The sequence below is a fragment of the Danio rerio genome, chromosome 22 (genome assembly GCF_052040795.2).
Source record: "Danio rerio strain M-AB ecotype USA chromosome 22, GRCz13ab, whole genome shotgun sequence".
Classification (NCBI taxonomy): domain Eukaryota; kingdom Metazoa; phylum Chordata; class Actinopteri; order Cypriniformes; family Danionidae; genus Danio; species Danio rerio.
In genome coordinates, this window is record NC_141042.1 from 38,485,878 (window position 1) to 38,495,570 (window position 9,693).

Here is a 9,693-nt window from a genome sequence, read left to right on the forward strand (position 1 = left end):
ACTTTTTAACATGCAGTTTATTTTTCAAACAAGATAGGGCCTCATAGCTGCAATTGCTTAGGGTCCAAAAAATCACTAAGTCCACCCCTGCGAATGATCACTTTGCGATATCGATGCTGAAACTATATATTGTGCAGCCCTACTTGGAATGCTACTATACTCTAGAGCAGCGGTTCTCAAACTTTTTTTCATCAAGTACCACCTCAGAAAAAAATTGTCTCTCCAAGTACCACCAAAATAAGCAGTAATAAAAGTACAGTATTAAAATTACAGTAGCGTAGTAGGCCCAGTAAAGCAGTTACAACTCTGCAAAGTTAAAAAAGGTGGCAGATTACCTCAGAAATATAGGCTATTTGTCATATATGACATATTATATACATCATTTTTTGTAAATTTTGAAATGTGTGTAGCATGTACATGACATATTTCATTCCTCCGCGTACCACTAGAAGGAAGCCTGCGTACCACTGGTGGTACACGTACCACAGTTTGAGAACCAGTGCTCTAGAATAAAAGTCACGTCTTACTTTCAGTTTCGGGCACAAACAAGCGCACCGCGCCAAAGCCCAAGTGAGCCACGCTCTGGCCCACCACTTCCAAGGACGGCCAAGTGAACCGTGCCTGAGCCCGATTCAGCACACTCGCACCTCTCAAACTTCTCGTGCGCCCTTATACTGTTATGCCTAGTTCAGACTGTGTGATTTTAGCCCCGATTTTGGCTCGCCGACAAATGCCTGAAATCACAGGCAAATCGCTGCTCGTGCACGTGAGTGACAATCACACAGTATGAACTTTTTAAGACGCGATCTGAGAGAATCGCCGATGAGTCGCCGGAGCTGTCTGGAGCTGTCGGCGATTCAAATCATGCCGTGTGAATTGAGTTTTGACTGAAAATAACATCAGCGATCGCCTACAGCCAATGAGAGAGCAGCTTTCACTTGCGTGTGTGTGTGTATACCTGCTGCCGGCCAGCGGGAGGCTGGGGGAGAAGTTAAAAGCGCTCTTTTTCGGTTTATTTGGACCCACGAAATGGAGGAAAAACTAGTGGAGGTTTGACAGGACTCAGGAGCACCCGTGTCTGTTTGACGTTTCATACAGAAGGAAATTAGTTTATTATCAACGTTGAGGAGAGATGGCTAATTCCCTTTAAACCCAGGTGAGCAAACATGTACATGTTCTACCCCATTAAAGGCTTCTTTCTCATTATGTAGTTAATAACAAAAGATATACTGCGTGTTTTTGGCTGTGAGGCGTAGTTTGGACGAAGTTGTCGGCGATTCTTCCTATAATAAGTCATGCAATGTGAATGTCCCTGTCGCCAATCCATCTTGCAGTGTAAACAAAGCAGTGACGAAACGCAAACTCAGATAGTCATGCAGTGTGAAAACATCTGTGATACGAATACTTCGAAAATCATGCAGTCTGAACTCGACATAAGGAATGTGACAAAAGACCTCATTAACTTTTATGACCGGCTTCGTCTGAACTTACCTCACAAACCGCAGATCACAGCACTTTTATCTGATCGCTCAAAGGTCTGCTTTTACTGCACAGATCAGCTCGTGCTCATTAAAAGTTCAAGTTTAGCAAAATAAATATAAGGGCAGGAAAAAAAACAACAGACTTTGACCACTCAATTTTTGAGGTTTAAGGTTTCCAGCACAGCAGGGTTACCACAAGTCATGGGATATCTGCAATATCATGGCATTGTAAAAGCTCTTTTCTAGACATTGAAAGTCGAGGAAATGTTTCTTTTTATATTAATTTTGGTTTCCATACCCTGGTGAAAAAATACATTCTGCTATATATACCCTACTGAAAAAAACAGCTTAAACCAGCCTAGGCTGGTTTTAGCTGGTCGACCAGGCTGGTTTTAGAGGGGTTTTGGCCATTTCCAGGCTGGTTTCCAGCCATTTCCAGCCTGGTCTTAGCTGGTCAGGCTGGAAAATGACCAGCTACTGTAAATCCAGCTAACACCAGCTTGACCAGCCTGGTTTAAGCTGGACATTGCTGGTTTTGGCTGGGCTCCCAGCCTGGCTAGGCTTGTCAAGCTGGTTTTAGCTGGTCATCTCCCAGCGAATGACTCAGAGCAAGTAAACACTGACTTATTATTTTCTCCTTCTTATAGTGTTCTATTTATGACTTATTTGTTGTGTGATCAACCTTTCGGGCTAGTTGTAGATGTGTTTGGAAGCAGTTTGTAACATTTTAAAAATATTTTGGCAAATTGAACCAAATGAACGAAATGACTGGAAAAAAGATTCGTTCATCTCGATGAACGAGACTCAAAGATCAGAGTCAGTAAAATGATCCGAACTTCCCATCACTAACAAAAACTCACATACAGCACCGTTAAAAGCTTTGGGTTTTGAAATAAGCATTTCAAAGACTGGAAGTGTAAAGATAATGATAAAACAAGCTAAATGTAAAGTTTGTAAAACTACACTTTGACCTATCTGATATGGAAGAGGGAGCAGCAAAAACCTTCAATTCTTTTTTTCTCCTTTAAATCTGAGGTAAATTATCCATCGCAGTTCTCATAGTGGCTAAAATACTCCACAAATAATGTTTTAGAACAGCTTCTTTTAGACTTTGATCTTAATGGTGTAGTTTTTGTGACTGAAGCTTTAAATGCAAATGAGATTGAGCTCTTTTCAGAAAAGGGGGCGGGGCTACAAATGACTGTCAGCATAATGGGAGATTCAAACACAAGGCTAACGTCCTAATGAGGGAGAGATGGTCACTAGTGGGTGTGGCTTTCCCTCTCTGATGACATGTACAAAGGGAGAACGTCAACAAAGTGTTTCTGCAGACTGGTTTTTATCAAGTGTGATTATAACAAAGACAATTAATACATTTTTCCCTGCTGAAAAATCCAGCTTAAACCAGCCTAGGCTGGTTGGCTGGTTTTAGCTGGTTGACCAGGCTGGTTTTAGAGGGGTTTTGGCCATTTACAGGCTGGTTTCCAGCTATTTCCAGCCTGGTCTTAGCTGGTCAGGCTGAAAAATGACCTGCTAAATCCAGCTAAAACCAGCTTGACCACCCTGGTTTAAGCTGGATATAGCTGGTTTTGGCTGGGCTCCCAGCCTGGCTAGGCTGGTAAAGCTGGTTTTAGCTGGTCATCTCCCAGCCTGACCAGCTAAGACCAGGCTGGAAATGGCTGGAAACCAGCCTAGGCTGGTTTAAGCTGGATTTTTCAGTAGGGTTGCAATTATAAGCTGGTTATATTCACAGACTGTTGCCACACAACTGTGTTTAAGCCTCTTATACAAGTGATTTGTGCATAATAGGCCCCCTTTAATGTTTCCCAGGGAACACATACTAATAAAATGTAGCACATTGAATTTCTTTAAAACAAATGTACCAGCCTGCCAAATTAACAAAAATCAAACGTAATTGGAAATAAATGCGAAGACCAATCAAGAATACAACTGAAATGTTGTGCCAAAGATTGTGGATTGATTGTCCAGATGTGAGTTCAGTCGTTTGGTTTAATATCGAGTAACTGGATGCTGAACTCTTTATCTTTTAAACCTTTTAAGGCCAAAAACGCCATAACGAACTTTTAAAATGAGCTCCATTTCATGCTTCTCTAATGCCAAGAAGAATTTTGTACGCTGCAATCCTACCGTAAAAGCAAACATATGAATTGAACTTTATGGACTGTGCAACAATGTCCGCTTCAACCGTTTTAGGAGCCGTAAAGTGCAGTAACTTAATATTGTGCCAAACTAATTTCATTATTCATGATGTCTGCTCTCTGCTCTGTGTTTTTCTGTTGTTTGCTTGCCTTTGAATGTGACACATGAGCAGATTACATCTAGAAAACATCTGTCATATAACAGATCATATGCATATGAATGAAAAATAAATAGCACTGGGGTTACATTTTACTGATGGTGTTTTTTTTAATGTTTAAACCTATTATTTTAATTGCGATTTTATATATATATATATATATATATATATATATATATATATATATATATATATATATATATATATAGACACACACACACACACACATACATACATATATATATATATATATACACACACACACATACATATATATATATATATATACACATACATACATATATATATATATAATATATATATATATATATATATATATATATATATATATATATATATATATATATATATACAGTTGAATTCAGAATTATTAGCCCCCCCCTTTGAATTTTTTTTGTCTCTTTTTTAAATATTACCCAAATAATATTTAACAGAGCGCGGACATTTTCACAGTATGTCTGATAATATTTTCTCTTCTGGAGAAAGTCTTATTGGTTGCTATTTCGGCTAGAATAAAAGCAGTTTTTACTTTTTAAACACCATGTTAAGGACAAAATTATTATTTTCTTTCGACAGTCTACAGAAAAAAAACATCGTTATACAGTAACTTGCCTAATGGGGTTGTAAGGCTTGAAGCTTACGCTGCTATTCTGAACCAATAGTCGGAAACAGGAAGCAGTTGAAGGATGGCGTGTTTAAATCCATTATTTATCTGACTCCATTGTAATTAATCTGACTCCATTAAAGTTGTTATCATCATTGATAAAGAGAAAGAATCTCTACGTCTTAAAGCAGGCAAAGTTGTTTATTAAGTTACATGATCAAATATACAGACATTAGAATGACACAAACTAACATACTGTATAAAGAAATTAGCTGTAACATATGCACTGCTGAGCAACAAAGACAGTGAAACTGCCTTTGTTAGCATATGAGGCTACGCACCGGTGTGCGGGAGATGCAGAGTAAAAGCCATTCTCCCAGATCAACAGTTACCTTTCTTTCTTATACCCTGAGCAAAGCATTGTCAAACATGAGTGAAAACCAACCCCCAAAACCAGCTGAACGTGAGAGCAAAGTTGAAGAGATGAAGTGGGGGAGAAGTACATTAACATACTCTCCTCAGGCCATGACCCAACAATAGTAAATATATTGTAGATTGAAATACAATTAATCAATGTCTCTGTTGATTTCATCACTACAACACTGAAGTCATAAACTGTCAAATGACACCAAACATGACAAAGATATCAGAAGGAATAACACAAGCAGATGAATTGTGTATGGTGAAGAGCACATGGTTACTGTAAGCAAATGGCAGAGATGTGTATCGGAGCTGTGAGGAACTCTGCCTCACCAGGAGGACCCCTCCCATGCTTGGAATGTCTCAGTAGTCCTTCATTAGCATAGAAGGAAATATAAATCATATTTTCTCAGCTTACAGGGTATATGCCAAGGTAGTGTGTTTCCCATGCTGATAAACTTCCGGTGACCTGGTAATGTGAGTTTTTTCCATTTTGTACAATTCCTTTTACAGCATCGATGTTGTAATGTAATTAAAATACAATCAGTTAAACAGACTTTGGCATTCATTTAGTTGCTCGAGCGTAAAACAAGACAAAAAGCCGCTTGCTCGCACGCGCCCGTCCGAATCGGCAGGTTAGCACAGAAGCTCCATTGAATATACTGGGGTAAAATAAATGCTCATATTATAAAGACATGGCGGGGGGACATGTAATTTAATGCAGTGCTCGTGTACAATCTGAGACCCACTTTATATAAGATATCACTCAGCCAGTAGATCGCTCATTTTTAAAGAAAACAGACCTTAAACGCGCAGATTTTGCGTTGGCACACAATTCACAGGAAACGATTAACCCAGGTTGCTGGCAAATTAAAAGTCCTATTAGCATGCTTTGGCATATACCCTATTGCCCTAACCTACCTAATTAACATAGTTAAGCCTTTGGATGTCAATTTAAGCTGTATAGAAGTGTCTTAAAAATATCTAGTCAGATATTATGTACTGTCATCATGGCAAAAATAAAATAAATCAGTTATTAGAGATGAGTTATTAAAACCATTCATTCATTCATTCATTTTCTTTTCGGCTTAGTCCTCTTATTAATCTCTTATTAATTAGTTTAGTCTCTAAAACAGCAAATACTACATAAAACTGTTCCTCACATTGGTCACACTTTACAATAAGGTTCATTAGTTAATGTTAAGTAATGCATTTACTAACATGAACAAACATTGAACAATACATTTACTACTGTTTTTGTTCATGTTAGTTAACGTTAGTTAATGAAAATACAGTTGTTCATTAATAGTTCATGTTAACTCTTGGTGCATTAACTAATGTTAACAAGCATGGACTTGAATGTTAATAATGCATTAGTAAATGTTAAATTATGATTATTAAATGGTGTACATGTGTTGTTCATGATTAGTTCATGTTAGTAAACGCATTAACTAATGAACCTTATTGTAAAGTGTTACCCTCACATTTTTTATTATCGGTAATGAATGTGTATTCTTTTATGTTATATAAATGGTTAGTCTTCGTAAAAGTGTTAGCTTAAGCTTAGCACTGGTAACGTTAGCGTTGGGGGTAACTTACTAGCTCTTGTTAAACTTATTACAGTTTGGCTTTTATTTGTTCTTTATTATGTTTAGATGACAGGTTTTGTTAATGTTTTATTGAAACTACTCTATTTAGTCTATATATAGTGCCAAATGTATTTCTCATTTCATTGGGGTATGCAGAACAATTCGGGTAACACAAATTGTCCTAGAAAATTATACATCTGCACTAATTTTCCATCGTTTTATAACTGCTGAGACATATTTAAATCCAAAAATAAAAACTATCCAATAAAACATTGGGTAAAAGAATAAAGTTAGAAAAAAAGCGTACTGTTAATGTAATGTAATTCATCTTCAGATTAATCACAGTACATATGTTTACCGATAGATGGCGCTGCTACCAAACAATTGAAAAAGCAGATACATGACAAGTTCACATTATTTTGGCTTACTGCTTGCTTTGTTTAATAATTTAATATACATCCGTGGTGTGGTGAGTATTATCTGTCCATGTCACTTATCCCTGTGATATAAACTCACCGCAATGTCTTAATGGCTAAACAAAATATTCAAGAGCAGGTTTTCACACCAAAAAAAGCCATCAAAACTCGTAATATGGCACTTCTCATTCGTAAAATACATCGCTGTATGCATTATACACAATTTCTTCTTTGATTATGTGTGTATATTAGTAATTTGAAACATTTTGTTATCTTAAAAAATAAATTACTAAGATTGCCTGCTGAAAAATCCTAGCCTAGGCTGGTTTTAGCTGGTCGACCAGGCTGGTTTTAGAGGGGTTTTGGCCACTTCCAGGCTGGTTTCCAGCCATTTCAGCCTGGTCTTAGCTGGTCAGGCTGGGAGATGACCAGCTAAAACCAGCTTGACCAGCCTAGCCAAGGCTGTGAGTCCAGCCAAAACCAGCTAGTCCAGCTTAAACCAAGCTGGTCAAACTGGTTTTAGCTGGATTTGGCTGGTAAGTTTCCAGCCTGACCAGCTAAGACCAGGCTGGAAATGGCTGGAAACCAGCCTGGAAATGGCCAAAACCCCTCTAAAACCAGCCTGGTCAACCAGCTAAAACCAGCCAACCAGCCTAGACTGGTTTAAGCTGGATTTTTCAGCAGTCGACTGTCTCTCATGTCTTGTAAATGGCCATCCTCTTAAAATGCCGGAAATAAATGCGGAATATCTGGCAGAATTAATGTGTTTAAATAACTCATTATCAATTAACCAATGTGGTTTATTAGGTAAAACGATTCAGTGAATTGTAAATCGGTAGACTTTCTGTATATTAGCCTATGGGTCATTATAGGTGCCTTTGATGTCCCTCAAGATTGAACCAGTCCTTTATGAACATAATGCGAAATAATGAAATTCTGATGTTTTAATATAATTGTCTTAATCTTTACACACATGCAGGTACAATTATAAGTGTTTTGAAATATGTTTTTGTCAATTTGGGCTATATTCTTTTATTGAATGGATGTGATTTTGCCATGTCCCACACACTGCTCAACCAACTTCAGCGAGTCTAAAAAGTAGGTAAATTAGGTCAAATTAAAAAGATCATAAGTTATTCTCATAGTCTTTAATGAGTTACTTGAAAAAAAAAAGTCATTTTAATCACTTTTGTTTTCTTTTTATGGTATAATTAATTATTTTGCACGTGTTCTTGAAATTGCCTTTCTTCAGAGCTGGTTGAGACAGCTGATGTGCACACAGTAATCTACACTCATGTTTCCTGCTTTTTCCCTCATATTGTGTTTGAAACTGAAGGTTGTCAAGCTTAAGTCCACCTTGTTATAGTGAATTAATATTAAAATGTCAGAAATATAGCCTTCAAACTGTGTAAAAAGATCATAAATAGGGAAACACTTCACCAGCTGCAGGTACAACCTGTGTTGAATAAATGCTATGTTTAGCCCAAAATGTCCTCCCTGTCAAGAGCTGTGTTTCCATCCAAAAATGCGAATGAACTTTATGCGCAAAACTGGATTATTGCATAAAAGACGTGCGAATAAAGCAGCGAGTCAAAGCGAACCAAACTGTCACTTCCTGATTAACTGGCGCCAAACATCAACAGTAAAAATTAAATTAGCTGCAGTAGGAAAAGCTGCGTCAATCTTTTCTTTATCTAATAAATGACTTGCGCCTCAGGAGGCAATCTTGACACGCAGTGAACCTGCGGTGGCGTTTGAAGGTGTCAGACGCGACGCACAGACGTTCTTGATTCTGGAGGTCATTAATGTTATATTAACACTAATACTGAAACGGTAAGGTGTTTTAGAATGACCAAAACAACTGGTCAGATGGTTTACAGTGTGCTCAGCCTGCTGGTTTGTCCATTCACACACATTATGATCATCACATGATCTCTTATAACAGAATCACATGACCTTTTTTAATGCGCATGGTGGAGTTTGTGCGGTAAAAGTGTTTCCATCGTAGTTTATGCACATCCTTTCTTATCGGAAAAAAAGTTTATCATACTCAGTTATGCGAATGCGTTTTTTATTTACATTTTATTAATTTATGTGCATCGTAACTTTTTGATTTAGTGGCTAATTCGTACGATCTAATTTGTGTCATGACTGTGTTTGTCCACCAGATGCCACTGTAGTTCGCCAGCAACCACCAGCGGACTAAAGTGGCTTTAAGACTACATTTCCATACATTCTTTCGCACACACACCCGATCTGTCATCTACACTGATTTACAACCACAGCTGTCTCCGTTCTCCGTTGATTACCTGGACTATATATTCAGTCATTCATCCTCTGTTTGTCAGTTGGTCGTTGTCGTTCCTGTTGGTATGTTTCCTGATTCCTGTTTATATCCTGTTCTTGTGCTAAAGTCTAGTTCTAGTTTAGTCTGTTTGAGTTCCTAGTTTGTTTGTTTATTTTGTTACTTTGTTACTTTGATTTTTGCATTTGTCACTGTTGCTGCACTTTCACATTAAAGATCTGCACTTGGATTCTACACTCGTTTTTGTTCCTGTTTGATCTTGCTAACGTGACAAATTTGTACATTTTAGTACGATTTGCTCATCCCCCAATGACGGTTTTAAAAATCGTACAATTTCGTACGACTGAACTCGTACGAATTAGCCACTAAACTGGCAAAACGCAAAATACTTACGTTTTTCTCGTGAGATCAGGCTGGCGCATCATGACGTTTCCATCAACCTTTTTTTATGCGCATATGCAAAATGCTCCACTCACGCTCCGTCTTTTTGCCCTTGTTTAGTGTGCCCTGGTGGGTGCGATGACGTGCGAACAAATGGCG